The 17303-nt window shown below is 44.9% G+C and overlaps 1 long non-coding RNA gene across 1 annotated transcript; it reads right to left on the bottom strand.

Moving 5' to 3' along the window:
- Positions 1–7652: 7652 nt before the first annotated feature.
- Positions 7653–9306, bottom strand: LOC121544413. The gene is made up of 3 exons (XR_005996104.2): positions 8962–9306; positions 8319–8404; positions 7653–8153 (listed from the first exon to the last, which is right to left on the bottom strand). It is a non-coding gene; the product is annotated as an uncharacterized LOC121544413 (long non-coding RNA).
- Between the last annotated feature and the right edge of the window lie 7997 nt (positions 9307–17303).

The raw sequence follows: 17303 nt of genomic DNA, 5'->3' as shown, positions 1-17303 counted from the left end.
GGTAAAGAGGGATCCGGATGCGCCAGCACCGGAGCCGAGGTAAACAGGTCCTTCAGCCTCCCAAACGCCCTGTCCGCCTCGACTGACCACTGCAGACGCACCGGACCCCCCTTCAAGAGAGACGTGATGGGAGCTGCCACTTGCCCAAAACCCCGGATAAACCTCCGGTAGTAATTCGCAAACCCCAAAAACTGCTGCACCTCTTTCACAGTGGTTGGTGTTTGCCAATTACGCACGGCCGACGCCTTCGGTCTACCTCCATCTTCACCCCTGACGCGGACAACTGATACCCCAAAAGGAGATAGACTCCTGGAAAAACAGACACTTCTCTGCCTTCACATACAGGTCGTGCTCCACCAGCCTCCGCAACACTCTGCGCACCAGGGCCACATGCTCGACACGGGTAGGTGAGTACACGAGAATGTCATCTATGTACACAACGACTCCCTGTCCCTGCATGTCCCTGAAGATCTCATCCACAAATGATTGGAAAACCGACGGAGCATTCATCAACCCGTATGGCATGACTAGATACTCGTAATGGCCCGAGGTGGTACTAAAGGCTGTTTTCCATTCATCATCCTTCTTGATGCGCACCAAGTTGTACGCGCTCCTGAGATCTAATTTCGTGAAGAAACGCGCCCCATGCAACGACTCAGTCATGGTCGCAATCAGCGGGAGTGGATAACTATACTTCACCGTAATCTGATTGAGACCACGGTAATCGATGCACGGACGCCAAACCACCATCCCTTCTTCTTCACGAAAAAGAAACTCGAGGACGCGGGGAAGTGGACGGCCGTATGTATCCTTGTCTCAGCGATTCGTCTATGTAAATCTCCATAGCTTTCTTCTCCTCCTGAGACAGAGGATACACATGACTCCGTGGGAGCGCAGCTCCTGCCTGAAGGTTTATCGCACAATCCCCCTGCCTATGGGGTGGCAACCGCGTCGCCCTCGCCTTACTAAACGCGATAGCCAAATCCCCATACTCAGGTGGAATGTGCAATGCGGGCACCTGGTTTGGACTCTCCACCGAGGTAGCCCCTACGGAAACGCCCAAACATCTACCCACACACTGAGCAGACCACTCCATCAGAGCCCTCTCCTGCCACGAAATCACTGGGTTATGGGTACTCAACCAGGGCATGCCCAGCACCACCGGATACGCAGGAGAGTCAATCAGGAACAGCTGAATCATCTCCTGATGATCCCCCTGCGCACACATCCTAAGTGGCGCCGTGACCTCCCTGATCAAGCCCGTACCCAACGGACGACTATCTAGGGCGTGAACGGGAAAAGGAACATCAACAGAAATGAGGGGAATCCCTAACGCTAAACAAAACTTTTTATCAATAAAATTCCCAGCTGCGCCTGAATCTACCAGCGCCTTATGCCGGGCATGAGGTGCTACCTGTGGAAAACATACAGGCATACAGAAATGGGCAACAGAGAGCTCTGGGTGAGTGGGGCGCCTACTCACCTGGAAGGAATCCCCAGTGCGGGACCTGTCGTCATCTCCCCTAGGAGGCCATCCCCAGCACCTAGCCGCGGTGTGTCCTCCCCGACCACAGTTGGTGCAGTGGATGGACCCCTAGTCTGCCGACTCCTCCTATCTCTAGCGCCAGCGCCCCGAGCTCCATAGGACACGGCTCGGATGCGCTGGAGGATGGAATGGACGGACCCCCTCAGGACGTCCGCGGGTAGCCAATAGGTTATCTAACCTGATTGGGACATGTCGACCAGCTGGTCGAAAGTGAGACTGGTGTCCCTACAGGCCAGCTCCCGACGGACGTCCTCTCTGAGGCTACATCGGTATAGATCGATGAGGGCCCGCTCATTCCACCCTGCATCTGCCGCTAGAGTACGGAATTCGAGTGCGACTCCTGGGCACTCCTCCTCCCCTGCCTGAGGAAGACCAGACGCTCCCCCGCGTCGCCCTCCGGGGATGAGTCGACACCGCCCTAAAGCGGCGGGAGAACTCGGTGTATGTAATAGTCGTGGCGTCGATCTTCCTCCACTCCGCGTTGGCCCACTCCAACGCTTTACCGGCCAGGCAGGAGATCAGGGCGGACACGCTCTCATGCCCTGAAGGTGCCGGATGTACTGTGGCCAGGTACAGCTCTACCTGGAGCAGGAATCCCTGACACCCAGCTGCGGTCCCGTCGTAGGACCTCGGGAGAGATAGTCGGACTCCGCGAGGTTCCGGCGCTGGACTGGGTGGGCTGGCCGATGGTGCTGGCAGGGCGGCTGGCGGTGGAGGCGGACCCCAGCCTCGGAGGGTGGTCATCACCTCCTGCAGGGCGGCCCCCATCTGCAGGAGCTGCTCTTGCTGTTCCCGAACCTGGGTTTCCAGTCTTGAATGTGCTGCTTCGGCTCCTGCTGATTCCATACTGTAAGGTGTGTGATTCTGTCAGGTCGTGTTGTAGGTGTGGTGTAGGAATCAAACGCAGGAAGCAGACTGAATTCCAAAAGCTGTATTCCTGCCTAAACACAGGCAACAGGACGAAATAAGCCTGACAGCAAAATACGCACGAAGGCGAAAAGACAATGCGCACAAACAGGTGCGTCAGGATGAAATAAGTGCACACACAAGTGCAACGAACGCTCCAGCAAACAGTGGAGAAAATAACGCTCAACCGAGCAATACACAGACTGACGGTAACAATCACACACAACACAAGACAAACACAACGAGAAACTTATAGGACACTAATTACTACAAAACAGAAACAGGTGTAGAAACAAACAGACAAAAGCAAACGAACATGAAACATCAATCGGTGGCAGCTAGAATTCCGGAGACGACGAACGCCGAAGCCTGCCCGAACAAGGGAGAGAGGCAGCCTCGGCCGAAACCGTGACATGTAGGTATTATCAGTGTCAAATATTCAAATGAGGTGATGGTAGAGAGGTGAAATATTGTATATTAATGATTGACACTATATATTGTTTTCCCCATTGTGACAAACTTCATAGAAAATAGGGTGGGTGATGGGGTATAAGCCTATGAACAAAACAATTAAACAAAACTAGGTCACACTTTGCATTACATTGGCCTTACAACAGAGTAACATTGGAATAACCTATGCAAAGATGACATATGATTTTAATACTGTCAGTTCATTCAGATATGCAGGAGATATTGTTATGAATTCAATTTGTTTGGAGAAAATGTATAGTTTCTCAGAGAACAGACCGGTGGTAAGCACAGTATGTAAGCTATGCATACACTTACAGTACCTACCTGAAACTGTATAGTTAGTGATTCCAGATAGCTAGATGCTAGATACAATAAAATAATGACACATTCATGTCAAAACTGTTGACCCTCTCTTTGAAATTAGCATGGCTTTCTCCCAAACTGTTTTTCTTCTTATGATTTAATCTATGGGTAAAAAAGAGCATTATGAAATCTTGAGAGTCTAAATTAAGTCCCTCATAACTTTTGTAATGTGAAAGCAATGTCCACAGGCATCCCTTTCTCTGGGATTTTTTTTGTTGTTGAAAAAAATAGGGTCTTTAATATTTAATTACAGTCGTGCCAACATGCAAGTTTTATCACTTTATTTTGTCATCTTGGGCGAGCCCAGAAGAAATACAGCGAGAGAGAGAGAGAGAGAGAGAATACAGAGAGAGTGTAGGTGGCAACCCCAGAAGACTGAGAAATAAATAGTGTGAGTTGTAGAGGGAGCGAGAGGGAGAGTGAGGGGGAGAGAGAAAGGCTTTGTCATGGGGGAGCACATAAGACAGTGAAGGAGTATACTTGAGAGGGAGAGAGAGGGGAGCGAGAAGAACAAGAGAGAGTGAAAAAGAGAGTAAGACGCTCTATTTTTGGCTGGCGTTAAGCCAGCACAATGTCAAACGCACGCTCGTATGCAATTTCGACCTAAAAAAGTTGGCGCTCTTCTATTTTCATATGAGCTCGCTTGCGCTGAGGTGGGAGGGATGGCAATATCTGAGGTGTGTCCTTAAGAAACATGCGCCAAAGTGCCAATTTTAGTATGCGCTGGTTTTGATATTTAAGACCAACCGAAAGCTGGTCTTAGCAGTAACACGGTTGGTTATGGCATGGATTTTGACAACAGAAGCACAGCCAATCCAACCGCGATGCACAGTGCCCATATGCACATGGAACAAAATATATGTGCTTTTTGTGGCCTTAAATCTCGTATTTAGAAGAATAAAAAAAATCCCATTTAGTTTCATTTGATTAAACCAAGCATAGCCTCCCCTCCTCTCAATAAAGGCAGTTTTTTTGTCATGCCCAATGAATTCACCAAGTTGTCAAGACTATCGATAAAGGGTTTGGCTCCTGTGACCACTTAATCACCAAAGCTTTATTAAAATATCAACTTTGGCAGCAACAAACAGGGAGTAGATGTCCCCTTTTTATCTATGAAGGCTATTACATTATTTTATCCAGCTATGTTATTATTTTAGATGAGTGTAAATATACTCCATGTAGGCTATATGCCCATCATGGAATGAGAGATGAGATAATCCGGTGACACTCATATTTGGAAACATTTAAATTGTTTTCCTGTAACAATTGCTTGTTTTCCATTTGGATTGATTAAAAAACAAGCCCTTTAATAGTAGCCCTGGTGAATTGGATTCGTTCTGACATTCTTGATTTTCTAGTTTTTTATTATTTATGAACTTTTTTGACATTTTACTGCACCATTAGGAGCTAGTAACACAACCATTTCATTGCACCCGCTATAAGATCTACTAAACTGTGTACGGGACCAATAAACTTTGATTTGATTTGATTTACCCTTACCCTACGTTAACAAAAGCTGGTTCAACAGCAATGTGTCTGGTGTCTTTCTTATCATTGCCATGCATTAGCCAAGTAGCCTATCCATAAAAGGATTCTAAATGGTCTACTCGTGAGGCTTTTGCGGACATGCTTTTGCATTATTTACATTTCACATAGGCCTACCTGCAGTGCATACTGCATTCGGCTTGAATCCATCTCCATTTCCAAAGAGTGCTTCTTGTCTAGTTACCAAAGACATGCTCCTCCAAACATAGGCTATTCTAATTGTTCAGTATCACAAGGACCAGCAGAATTGGAGTTGATGACAACGCAAAGACCGTCAATAATCTACAGAACTTGAGAAACACATGCAGTATTAAGCCATGGAACGCCTTGATTGGCCAAGCCCTCTTCACACCTACAACTTGTTTATTCATCAAAACCAAGCCCTTTCGCGGCACCGCCAGCTACTGCGCTCATAATTCCGGCTGTGAAAACAGCAACAACAAAAAATCTGACACACCCCTGGACCTATAGCGCTACCGCCTGTGCTTAAATTGACCATTGCATTAGGTTTGTTAAAATAGAGCCTTCACAGACATAGAGTGCCAATACTGCTACAACACTATTCCCTGGGCTCAGTGGAGGAGGGTGGTGAGGTGTGCAATACATTGCACTGCTGTGCGCCTGACTCCCAGACCGACAACCCAGCCCTGTAGCCCTTTCTGGGGCCCTGTGTTATTAGCTGCTGTCTGTCTGTCTGCCTGCCTTTCGTCCTCACACAGCAGCCCCTCTGAGATGCCCCCCCTGCTTCGCCCATCCTCCGTGCTTCGCCCCAGCTCCCGTCTGAGTTGAGGTGGCAGACTGCGTTAATGGCTGATAATTTGTGTAATTACCAGACCAAGACAGAGAAAGAGAGAGAGACCAGCACACACAGCTGATGAAGGACCTCACACTCCTCAACGCTCCTCATTTAGGGCCCCTTGTTCACCCTAATTCGCTCGGAATGGAGCTAGAGTACAAATGAGGGCCTCAGACCATGGCGCTGCCTGTCATTAGGATGACAATAATAATAAAAAACGGTCATTATCATAATAATGCATGTCAAAGTGATTTGATGTGTCTTTAATTTCAATGGCAGAGGCACTTCAGAATGAGGATTCCTGGGCTGCTTCAGTCTGTTCTATGTTGGAGACAGATACTTTGCATTTTCTACTCATTTAACAGCTCATATCCCCCCATAGAGCTTTTGATTTAGCCCGGTCTCCGACACAAAGCAAATAGAAGCCTAATGAGAGTTATTATTTCTTATTCATCCCAAACACATTTACGAAACATGTTTTCCAAGGTTCGATATCTAAACAAGTCTAAAAAGTTAATACCTTGTGCACACAAACATGGCTGAACCCAGTTGACCCACACCAAGCTCTGTTAAAAATGTGGACTGCTGGCCAGGTCCAGAACATGGTGTTTCTCTGAATTCTCTGTGGCGGTGTGAAAAATGCGATTTATCTAGAGTAGAGAGAGGGCCAAGTGTGGTGGCAAGAGCAGATGTAAGATTTATGACAGGGAGAAATATCCATGTTTTTCCATTATGCGTGTACCTTCGGCCCATCCAAGTGGAACTGGGGAAAGAGCTGGACGAATCGTGTGCTACTCTGACTCAGAGTGAGAGACTCTCAAAACTCTCACCCAGATCATAAACCACACTGCAAAGGCGCAGTGCCCAATGTTCCATACACTCCTCTCCCTCTGGCTCCCATGAATAACAGACTTACTGTATTTCCACCATTCCAATTTCTATACTAACGTCCGACGGGCCAGTCTAGTGGGTAATCTCTGAATGCATATTCATTCTAAACAATTTTATGCTAGCCTACATGTAAATAGACATTTATTACACGGAATTGATGCGCTGATCAAAAAAAGCACCTCAGTCCTAAAAACTGACAACCAGTAAGCACTAAGCAGACCTTGCCACTGAGTTTCTCAGGGGGTAAGAATAAGATGTAATGACACAACAGCAGCTGTGTGTGGTGCAACAACATGAACCCTCATAACTGATGGATGGAGAGCGAAGCCACAAAGTGATCTGAAGTGTGGAGTGGGGCTGCCATAACACGGCTCTGACCCTCATCTAATGATGTCAGTGGTTTTTCATCGTTGTTCACACGCAGCAGGAGTCAGCTAGTAATCAGGAGCAAAATTCTTTAAAAGTTCGCCGATCTAAACTCTGCTAATGTGATGACTCATCGGGGACTCAGCGCGTTCGAAAAAGCATAAAGATTTCAACATCTTAATGCCACTTTAAAAAGCAGTTTAAGCCTCTCGCGCCGAGTGTTAGGTCTATTGTCGCTTCTCTTTCTTGATTAAACTTTGATTGGGGACAAGTCGGCCACAGTTAAAATTACAATGAGTGAATATTCACAGCTGTACTATTGCACATCACTTCAAAACCCCCTCTAAATAAATCTAAAATGTGCCCACTTATAACATCTCTTTTAATTGACTGCTAGACTCATTTTGCTTGAATGTATAGCACTTAAAATGTCGAGAACGGGGAAGTGTGTGTTTCGCTCCCTCTCTCCACGTCAATGCTTGTTTTGAGAAAAGAAACAGACATGGCTGGCAAATCCGAGGCTCCAGGCGATGTCTAGAATGGTGTCTGTTTTCCGCTCTCAGTGCTGCTGAGCCTTAATGCATCTGGCACTCTGAACAGCATGTTGCTGCAGTTTTAACATAACAACCTACGGCTTCCAACCAGGAATGGGCTCGGGGAGCAGAGTAGAGATTCAAAGTATTTACAGACACACTTAAATCCCCTCTAAAATGGCACAGATGAGGAATTGAGAGCAGTGGAAGTCAGGCAACAGTGGATGTAGGAGAATATGTTTTGCAAGAATGAACTTTACTGTTGGGTTATTTCAAGTTTCACATTTGATTTGTCACGTGTACAGGATACAGCAGGTGTAAAACAGTATAGTGACATGCTTACTTGCAATCTCTTCGAGGCATTGGAAGCTCGTCACTTGAAACAATTAGGAGGATGGGAGAACCATGGTATAGTCGTGGACCGCACGGAGACGACAAAGCATGTTTCAAAAATCGCCAAAAACAATTTATTTTTACCTAAAACATTTACTAAAGAAATGTATAGTAAAATATTATGGGGAATGGGAATGAGAGGGCTACTTTCACAATGATAGGAAGGGATCACAGCAGTGATTGAATGAGGGTACGAGGCATGAGTTTAGGTGTTCAGAGGCTTGACTTCCGTGCAGGACAGGGCTTGAGGTGTTGAGAGGCTTCAGTGCAGGACAGGTACATCATGGATGGATGGTGTTGGAGAATGGCTCAGCTCTTCCACTGAGGACAGGACAGGATTTGACTGGGAAGACAAAAAACAATAACACAACACAGTTAGACAAAAGAGCTAAGAATGAGTTAGCCCAAGCAAGGATTAAAATACCATTGATGTGTAATAATGTGATTTGTGTTTGTGTAATTGATTGACTACATACAGTAATTAGAGAAAATTGACAGGGCTACTCACAGTACTTGGAGAGGAAACATTCAATGCGCCAGTGGATGATAGGTTACATGAGACATATCAGGAGAGAGTAGTGGACTGGTCATCACCTTTTAATCAGGGAACAGGAGGGGACGTAGCTGTAAATTCCCCTGTAGCTCAGTTGGTAGAGCATGGCGCTTGCAACGCCAGGGTTGTGGGTTCGTTTCCCACGGGGGACCAGTATGAAAATGTATGCACTCACTAACTGTAAGTCGCTCTGGATAAGAGTGTCTGCTAAATGACTAAAATGGAAATATAAATAGCAGATACATTCCATTACAGCATCGCCATCATACGTTTGAGCAAAATGTAACTCAGAACTCACAAAGTCAAACACATACTGCCCAATAAGCACATCAAAGTAGCCCAAGAAACGTTCCTGAATAAAGCCCTGATCATTCACATCCCTGACAATAACTTAGAACTGCGAGCAACAGCTGATGTCTGTGGTTTTATCCATTTGCCATACCAAAAAATCCACTGCGTCAACATCTATTTTAATCTCAATTATAATGGATGATGCAATGGAAGCTATCAAATCATTCTAAATTGATTTCAACATCCCAGAGAAGACAGTAGAAACGTCTATATGCTCAGCAAGTAAAGCATCGTAACGTGCAATTACCTCTGCAAGCTCCTTTCAGTTGCCCTTGTTAGCGAAACTTTCCCTCTCATAGTGCCCCCTTGCTTCGTCCCGCAATGAGCCATTGTTTACGAAGCAACGTGCCCCCTAAAAGCCAACTCTTACATGCCCAAAAATGCTGTATCCCTGTTTCTTCTTCCCTTCTCGATGTGTTGCGCAGTTTGAAAACGCAGACCATCGTCCATTAAATGATCGATGAGGCTTTTTCCCAGAAGCTTGAATCTGATGTGGGCAATGAAAGGGATTCTTCAACAAAAAATCCACTACATTGTCGTTAGCGTTAACGAGTCATTATGTCATAGAAAACTGCACTATGGTATCTAGCTAGAAAACAATATATACAGTGCCTTGCAAAAGTATTCTTCCCCCTTGGCATTTTTCCTATTTTGTTGCATTACAACCTGTAATTTAAATTGATTTTTATTTGGATTTCATGTAATGGACATACACAAAATAGTCCAAATTGGTGAAGTGAAATGAACAAAATAACTTGTTTAAAAAAATTATAAAAAAGAAATAACGGAAAAGGGGTGCGTGCATATGTATTCACCCCCTTTGCTATGAATCCCCTAAATAAGAACTGGTGCAACCAATTACTTTCAGAAGTCACATAATTAGTTAAATAAAGTCCACCTGTGTGCAATCTAAGTGTCACATGATCTGTCAAATGCTCTCAGTATATATACACCTGTTCTGAAATGCCCCAGAGTCTGCAACACCACTAAGCAAGTTGCACCACTTATATATCAGAAAATTAAAAATATATGAAACTTTGAACATCCCACGGAGCACCATTTAAATCCGTTATAAAAAAATGGAAAGAATATGGCACCACAACAAACCTGCCAAGAGAGGACCACCCACCAAAACTCATGGACCAGGCAAGGAGGGCATTAATCAGAGACGCAACAAAGAAACCAAAGATAACCCTGAAGGAGCTGCAAAGCTCCACAGGGGAGATTTGAGTATCTGTCCATTGGACCACTTTAAGCCGTACACTCCAGAGAGCTGGGCTTTACGGAAGAGTGGCAACAAACAAGCCATTGCTTAAAGAAAAAAATAAGCAAACACGTTTGGTGTTCACCAAAAGCAATGTGGGAGACTACCCAAACATATGGAAGAAGGTACTCTGGTCAGATGAGACTAAAATTGAGTTTTTTGGCCATCAAGGAAAACGCTATGTCTGGCGCAAACCCAACACCTCTCATCACCCCAAGAACACCATCCCCACAGTGAAGCATGGTGGTGGCAGCATCATGCTGTGGGGAAGTTTTTCATCGGCAGGGACTGGAAAACTGGTTAGAATTGAAGGAATGATGGATGGCACTAAATACAGGGAAATTCTTGAGGGAAAATAGGGGGTGAATAGTCATGCATGCTCAAATTCTGTTTTTTTGTCTTATTTCTTGTTTTTTTCACAACCAAAAATATTTTGCATCTTCAAAGTGGTAGGCATGTTGTGTAACTCAAATGATACAAACCCCCCCCCCAAAATCCATTTTAATTCCAGGTTGTAAGGCAACAAAATAGGAAAAATGCCAAGGGGGGTGAATACTTTCGCAAGCCACTGTAATCTACCTCCTCCGTCTCCTGGAGTTTGAATAAACTAATTTGAATTGAATTATATCCTACAAATGCTCCACCATCACTATTCACTATCTCAATCTATCCAACAATGTCACCAACTCATCAAGCTTCTAAATCACACACGTGTAGTACTAGGCTCATTCTCTGATCCTTTGATTGGATGGACAACATGTCAGTTTATACTGCAAAATCTTTGAATGGGTGCAGGACGTCCTCCGGAAGTCGTCATAATTACCATGTAGGTCTAAGGAAGGGGGTGAGGAGCACAAGCCTCTTAAGTCAATGTAGTCAGAGGAGGATGGAAAATAGCTGTCCTCCGGCTACACTATGGTGCTACCCTAGAGGGTGCTGTTGAGACTACTTTGACCTTCATTGCAAAACAGTGTGTTTTAATCAGGTATTTGGTGACATGGATATGTTTAGTATAGTTTTATCTATACTTTTTTAATGTTTCATTATTCAAAAAATTCTGAAATTCCCTGAGTAGGATGGTCCTCCACTTCCTCCTCTGAGGAGCCTCCACTGCTTAGATGTTATATCGCTCTTCGCACAAAAGTGATTCGGAAAGGAGAATTTCGACATCATTCATTCCAGTCCAGCTCTCTTGACTTTCATTCCTTACCTTTCAATGTGTTTGTTATAATTTGTATACCGGGAAAACAATAGGATCAATATGTCAATACATAAGAAAGGAAGATCAATCGATTAGATCCCGTCGCAGTGCACAGAATCAACGGGAGACACGTTGTTAACTAAACATCCAAGCCCAACACTACTCATGAGTTCACCTGAAAAGGCCTTTCTTGGATATCCTTTACAGCCTGCTGTGTCTATCTGGTAACCTCTCAGAAATCTAAGAAAAGAGTTGAGTGGGTGCCATGATGAGGCATTACCTAATGTTGAAATGTCAAAGAACCTTAATTAACACTAGGGCTATAACTGTGATCAGAGCTCTCTTGATGCAGCCCAAGGTAAAAGAGGAGAGCTGTGTAGACCCACTCCCTCTGCCTCAACCTTGCTCCCAGATCGATGGAAATAGATTTCCTGCTTTGGCACACACCTGAATGCTGTCAACAGCACATACATTTGGTTCTCTCTCATTTCTTTCCCCCTCTTATCCAGTATTTCCTATGCAATCCATATTTCCCTAGCACGGTACATGAAAACCTCAGGAGCTTTTTTTTGGCACAGCACCTTGCCATAAAACAGGAGTGTCTGTTTATGGTGGCCTCGTTTTTACTCTGTCAGCTTGCCTGGAGACTGAAAGGGTTCTTTTAAATGGGGGACTGGGGGCCTTGGATGAGGCTAAGGCTTTGGTAAGCCCTCTCCTCTCCTGTATACATAACAGACACAGGGCCTTCTCTCGTTACTCCTCAACCTTTCACAGTTGACCTGCTTTTTAACTTATGATCTGGATTAGCAGAAGATAATTTGGACGAGAGTGAGGGGGACATGTTAGAGGGGAGAGGGGGAGAGGGTTACAGTGCACTGTTATCATTCACATCCTGACTCAGTCAGAGTTGACACCGCCGCTCCAGAGAATTACTGGTGCGGCAGCCCGATACCTCCTTCCCGGAGTAGTTCCTAATCTTCCCACTCTGCCGAGTTTTCCACCGCAAGCCACCTGAGTTCCCGAGGTTCGCGATTGACTCGTTACCAAGAGTGCCGAGTAAGCAGTGTCACCTCGCTCGGGGAGAGAGTGGCCCTCCGTAATAAATCCATTTACATCCTCCCCTGTTTTATTTGCTCTCGTCAAACTCCGCTCCCTGCTTCTCCATTCAGGCTTGTTTACCTGGCAAGCCGAGTGTGACTAAAGGAAATTCCCAAAGCCCAAGATGGGATTGGAGAAGGGAGGGAGCGTGGGGGGATTGAGCAGTTAAGGGGGGTTGGGAAGGGGGAATAGCAGTATTACTTAGCGCTGTAACCCACCATCCCCATGCAGCTCCCAAAGGGTTAATTATCATGTGCAGCCTAGTGTAGATGAAATAAGGTTGAATCTCACACTAACACCCACACAGGGAGTCGACAGGGCTGCACACTAACAATGATAGGAGATTGAAACAACATAGTGCCGCTGCTCTGCTTTTAATCTGGGCTAATCGGGTATGAAAATAAATACACTTCTAGCATGGGGAAAATCTAGCTTAGGCTCGCGCTGAGGCTGAGTGATGAGGCCAAACAGAACAGAGCATAACGTGTTCTAGTCTTAAAACATGTCTGCTCTTCGTTTGGAGAATTAAGGTTCTAATGTTGGTTTAAGGGCGGAAGCAGCCCAGAGATGAAGAGGTTAAATTTTAGGATGGATTTCTCCGGGAGACATTAATCACCCGCAAACTTAATTGCATTCGCGGGTCATCCGGTCTTTAAAGGCAGACCTTATGAAGGATCCACAAAGGCAATGCCTTGATCTGACAAACCAACTGTTTGCAACTGATCTGTCAAAGTTGCCACATAGCTTAGCATACATCTTTAATTAGCTGTTAGCTGAGAAGTTGGAACTACGAAAAAACAACCATTTGTAAAGACATCTTCAACAGCGGTTCTGAATGGCTTCTGATCAACAACAACACTTTCCTTCTCCACTGAGATTCCTTCGTCTACTTATAACACAGGCAGCAAAAATAAATGATTTATACTTTCGACCGGCTATAAAGGATCACGACTGTTGCATCTCTAGCTTTGTGGGGCATAGAGGAAATACATCAATCAGGCTTTCTCTGAAACGACGACAGAGAAAGCAATCTGCAGGTTTCAGAAATCAGAAAAGGCCAGTTGCCTGGTAAGTGTTTGGGAGTTTTTAAACATAGCCATGTTTATATTCAGACCGCAGTGTTGCGCTCACTGAGCCATAGCAGCGGGGAACCCAACCCAGCCACAGACACTCCGACGAGGCCTGGGCTAATTTGTCTGGGATCACTGGGTAACCCCCTCACCCCCCCAGATGAGGTGGCAGTTGACAAAACTTCCTTAATTTCCTCTTGTTATTGTAGCAATGGGAGCGGAGAGCAGAGCAGAGACAGAGAGCAGCCCATGTCCCGGCTTAAGGACAGTGGGGGCTAAAAGGTGAAAGCATGAAGGCAATGCTCCAGTGAACTTCAGGGGCTGATCAAAAGGAATGCGACCTGAGCTTGGCGAGGCAGTGGGGCTTATCGCCACAGCAGCAGAGGTTTTGGGGAGAAGATCCAGGGGCACCAGATAGCTGCAGGTGAACCAGCAACTAGCTTTTCCCAGGGGTAAAGGCAGTGATCAACTGACCCCAGCTAAGCGCGCAGGAAAAGTGAGGCAATTCAAGCGATTTAACCGGCACTGCATCAATTGTTAGAAGTTGTTGGTGCAGCAAAAAAAGAAGAAGATTGTATCCATAGCCTATGTGTATGTGTTAGCATGTTTATACTATTTATACTGTGTGGCTAATGTAGGCGTGTTAAGCCTTGCATGGCTAATGCGGCTGTGCTAATGTATCATTCAATCTTTAATGGCTCGTAATTAACTTGAGCCCAATTATCAAGAGAGATAATCAATAGGTGTTGATCAACACTGAGGTACACTCACTCGCTTGGCAGGGGTGGCCTGTACACATGTGGGGTGTAAGTACATAGCACAGTGGAGCTATGGGTAGCATAATCAACCACTGCTGTTGCTAGTGCGTTTATGGAAATGTATACAGTCGCTGTCCCCCCCACCACTGTCGATTGAGTATTGAACACTCTCCCTTCTAGCTACCTCTGGCCCGTGCTTACACTGTACACCGCAATTATCTGCTGACTGTAGATTGCATAGGCTCCTGGGTGACACCACAGGGCACATCCACACGCATGTCAAGGAGAGGGAAATCGTTGCAATGTTCTTCCTCTGTCCTAGTTACCACCGCTCCCCTACTTCCCTTAGTAGTGATCAATATTGACGTCGTCATTAAGGGCTACTTGGTAATGGGGTGGAGATGGGGATGCAGGTCCTGGGAGGGACATTAAGAGCAACTCTAAATGCCTCATGTGTGCATAGTGCAGTATAAACTGAGACCTGCTGAAGTGGCGCCACGTACTCTATATCATGCATTACTGGATATCATCCATGTTCCTACTCCTGTTTTCTAATTGTGAAGATCGGTGTATCAATGAGTGTATATTTCAGACCATGTCTATGATTTAAAAAAGCAAAGAGTTTTAGAGTTATTTAATGAAACACACAACTTAACAATGATTTCATCAAACTCTTCAAAATGAGGTGGTTAGCCATGATGCTTTGCAGACATCTCTCATCAGCCAAATGATAGTGTGTCACAGGGGGAGGGAGGGAGCTGCTCTGGGGTCAGGAGAGTGCATGACTCAATCCTCACTGGGCCCCACTAATAGCCATGCAAACACACATTTAGCCATGACACTAAAATCCAGTGGTGCAAAATCGTCCATCACAGTCTAGCAAAAAGCTTCAAGCTGAAAAGAAAGAATGAAAGAAAAGGACAAGAACTGAGCCAACATGAGCCACCACAAGAGAAAGACAGATCTATTTGCAGCTCAGCCGCTATAAGAGATCCAGTGAATCTCCGTCACTCCTGACCAAGAGGAAACCAAAAGACAACATGAAGGAGCCCATTTGTTTTGGTCCTCCGAGCTGTCTCTTTGCTGTGTAAATATGAGTAGTGCTCTAACGCTGGAAAATGCTAGGCCGCTAAAACAACGCATGCATGGATGGCCACCTCCGGCTAGGATTCAACTACAACATGACAGGCGATTACAGCCAGTCAGGCACATTGACAAACTCATGGCCTCCTATGAAATGTTCTGTCACCATCCACTGTGTGTGTGTTTGTATGTGAATAATCCAAGTAAATCTTTCACTTAATCATTATCAATAGGTAGGTTTCCATCCAATTGGCGACAGATGTGAAAATATTCTAAAGTCTGTATGAAAACAACATGCGCATGTTCCCACCAGAGATGGGTTTCCATCACATTTTCAGCTCTACTGATGGTTCGGTCAGAAATCTTTTTTGTTATATAGCGAATGTCTTGGCACGTGCGCTCTAGCCAACATCTCGCAGATACAGTGCGGGTATATCCTACATGTGATTATTATGGACAAAATAGGAGATTATATTTATTTGTCAAACGACAGCCAAGCATCGATCATGATGTCACCAAAATAAGACCCTCGATATTTATTGGAAAGGAGAAAAGCTCATCACCGTGCACTTTCACCACCCTGTGAAGTTCATCTTAACTTATTTTATATGTAGCCTAATAAACTGTATGCTTTCCCGAGTCGTAGTGGTAGGACCACACAGCATATTATCGCGTGACACCAAGTTTACTTCGATATGATGGTTATTGGCATAATTAATTTTACAGACAAAAAAAGATCCCATCTTAGCGTATTTTGTTTTGTCGACAATTGGAACATTTACTGATACAGTTGCGGTTTCCATCAGACCTGCCATTAAATGTTTTATCCAACATATACTTTAGTTGCATAAAAAGGTTGGATGGAAACCTGGTTCATGTAGAAGATTAGGTACAGTAGAAGTCTATAAACAGCACATTAACCATAGGTTCATAAAGAGTTCCTTTAGATATGCAACCACGAGGCCAACACTGAGGCATTCCAAAAAGGATAAATATTTTAATAGAATATGGCCTTTTAACATACCATAATAGAGTCATTGTCACATTGTATAATGATTAGAAGACGCAGGAATACGTATTAGGGGTTTTATTTACTCCACCCAACACAAGGTACATCATGGAAAACGACGGGGATGAAGCCCAAAACAAACACGTATATACAGTGAGGGAAAAAAGTATTTGATCCCCTGCTGATTTTTTACGTTTACCCACTGACAAAGACATGATCAGTCTATAATTTTAATGGTAGGTTTATTTGAACAGTGAGAGACAGAATAACAACAAAAAAATCCAGAAAAACGCATGTCAAATTTTTTATAAATTGATTTGCATTTTAAAGAGGGAAATAAGTATTTGACCCCTCTGCAAAACATGATTTAATACTTGGTGGCAAAACCCTTGTTGGCAATCACAGAGGTCAGACGTTTCTTGTAGTTGGCCACTAGGTTTGCACACATCTCAGGAGGGATTTTGTCCCACTTCTCTTTGCAGATCTTCTCCAAGTCATTAAGGTTTCGAGGCTGATGTTTGGCAACTCGAACCTTCAGCTCCCTCCACAGATTTTCAATGGGATTAAGGTCTGGAGACTGACTAGGCCACTCCAGGACCTTAATGTGCTTCTTCTTGAGCCACTCATTTGTTGCCTTGGCTGGGGTTTTGGGTCATTGTCATGCTGGAATACCAATCCATGACCCATTTTCAATGCCTGGCTGAGGGAAAGAGGATCTCACCCAAGATTTGACGGTACATGGCCCCGTCCATCGTCCCTTTGATGCGGTGAAGTTGTCCTGTCCCCTTAGCAGAAAAACACCCCCAAAGCATAATGTTTCCACCTCCATGTTTGACGGAGGGGATGGTGTTCTTGGGGTCATAGGCAGCATTCCTCCTCCTCCAAACACGACGAGTTGAGTTGATGCCAAAGAGCTCGATTTTTGTCTCATCTGACCACAACACTTTCACCCAGTTCTCCTCTGAATCATTCAGATGTTCATTGGCAAACTTCAGACGAGCCTGTATATGTGCTTTCTTGAGCAGGGGGACCTTGCAGGCGCTGCATGATTTCAGTCCTTCACGGCGTAGTGTGTTACCAATTGTTTTCTTGGTGACTATGGTCCC

The sequence above is a fragment of the Coregonus clupeaformis genome, chromosome 29, assembly GCF_020615455.1.
Source record: "Coregonus clupeaformis isolate EN_2021a chromosome 29, ASM2061545v1, whole genome shotgun sequence".
Lineage (NCBI taxonomy): Eukaryota > Metazoa > Chordata > Actinopteri > Salmoniformes > Salmonidae > Coregonus > Coregonus clupeaformis.
The sequence above is the reverse complement of the archived record's forward strand: the minus strand, read 5'-3'. Positions and strand labels throughout refer to the sequence as shown.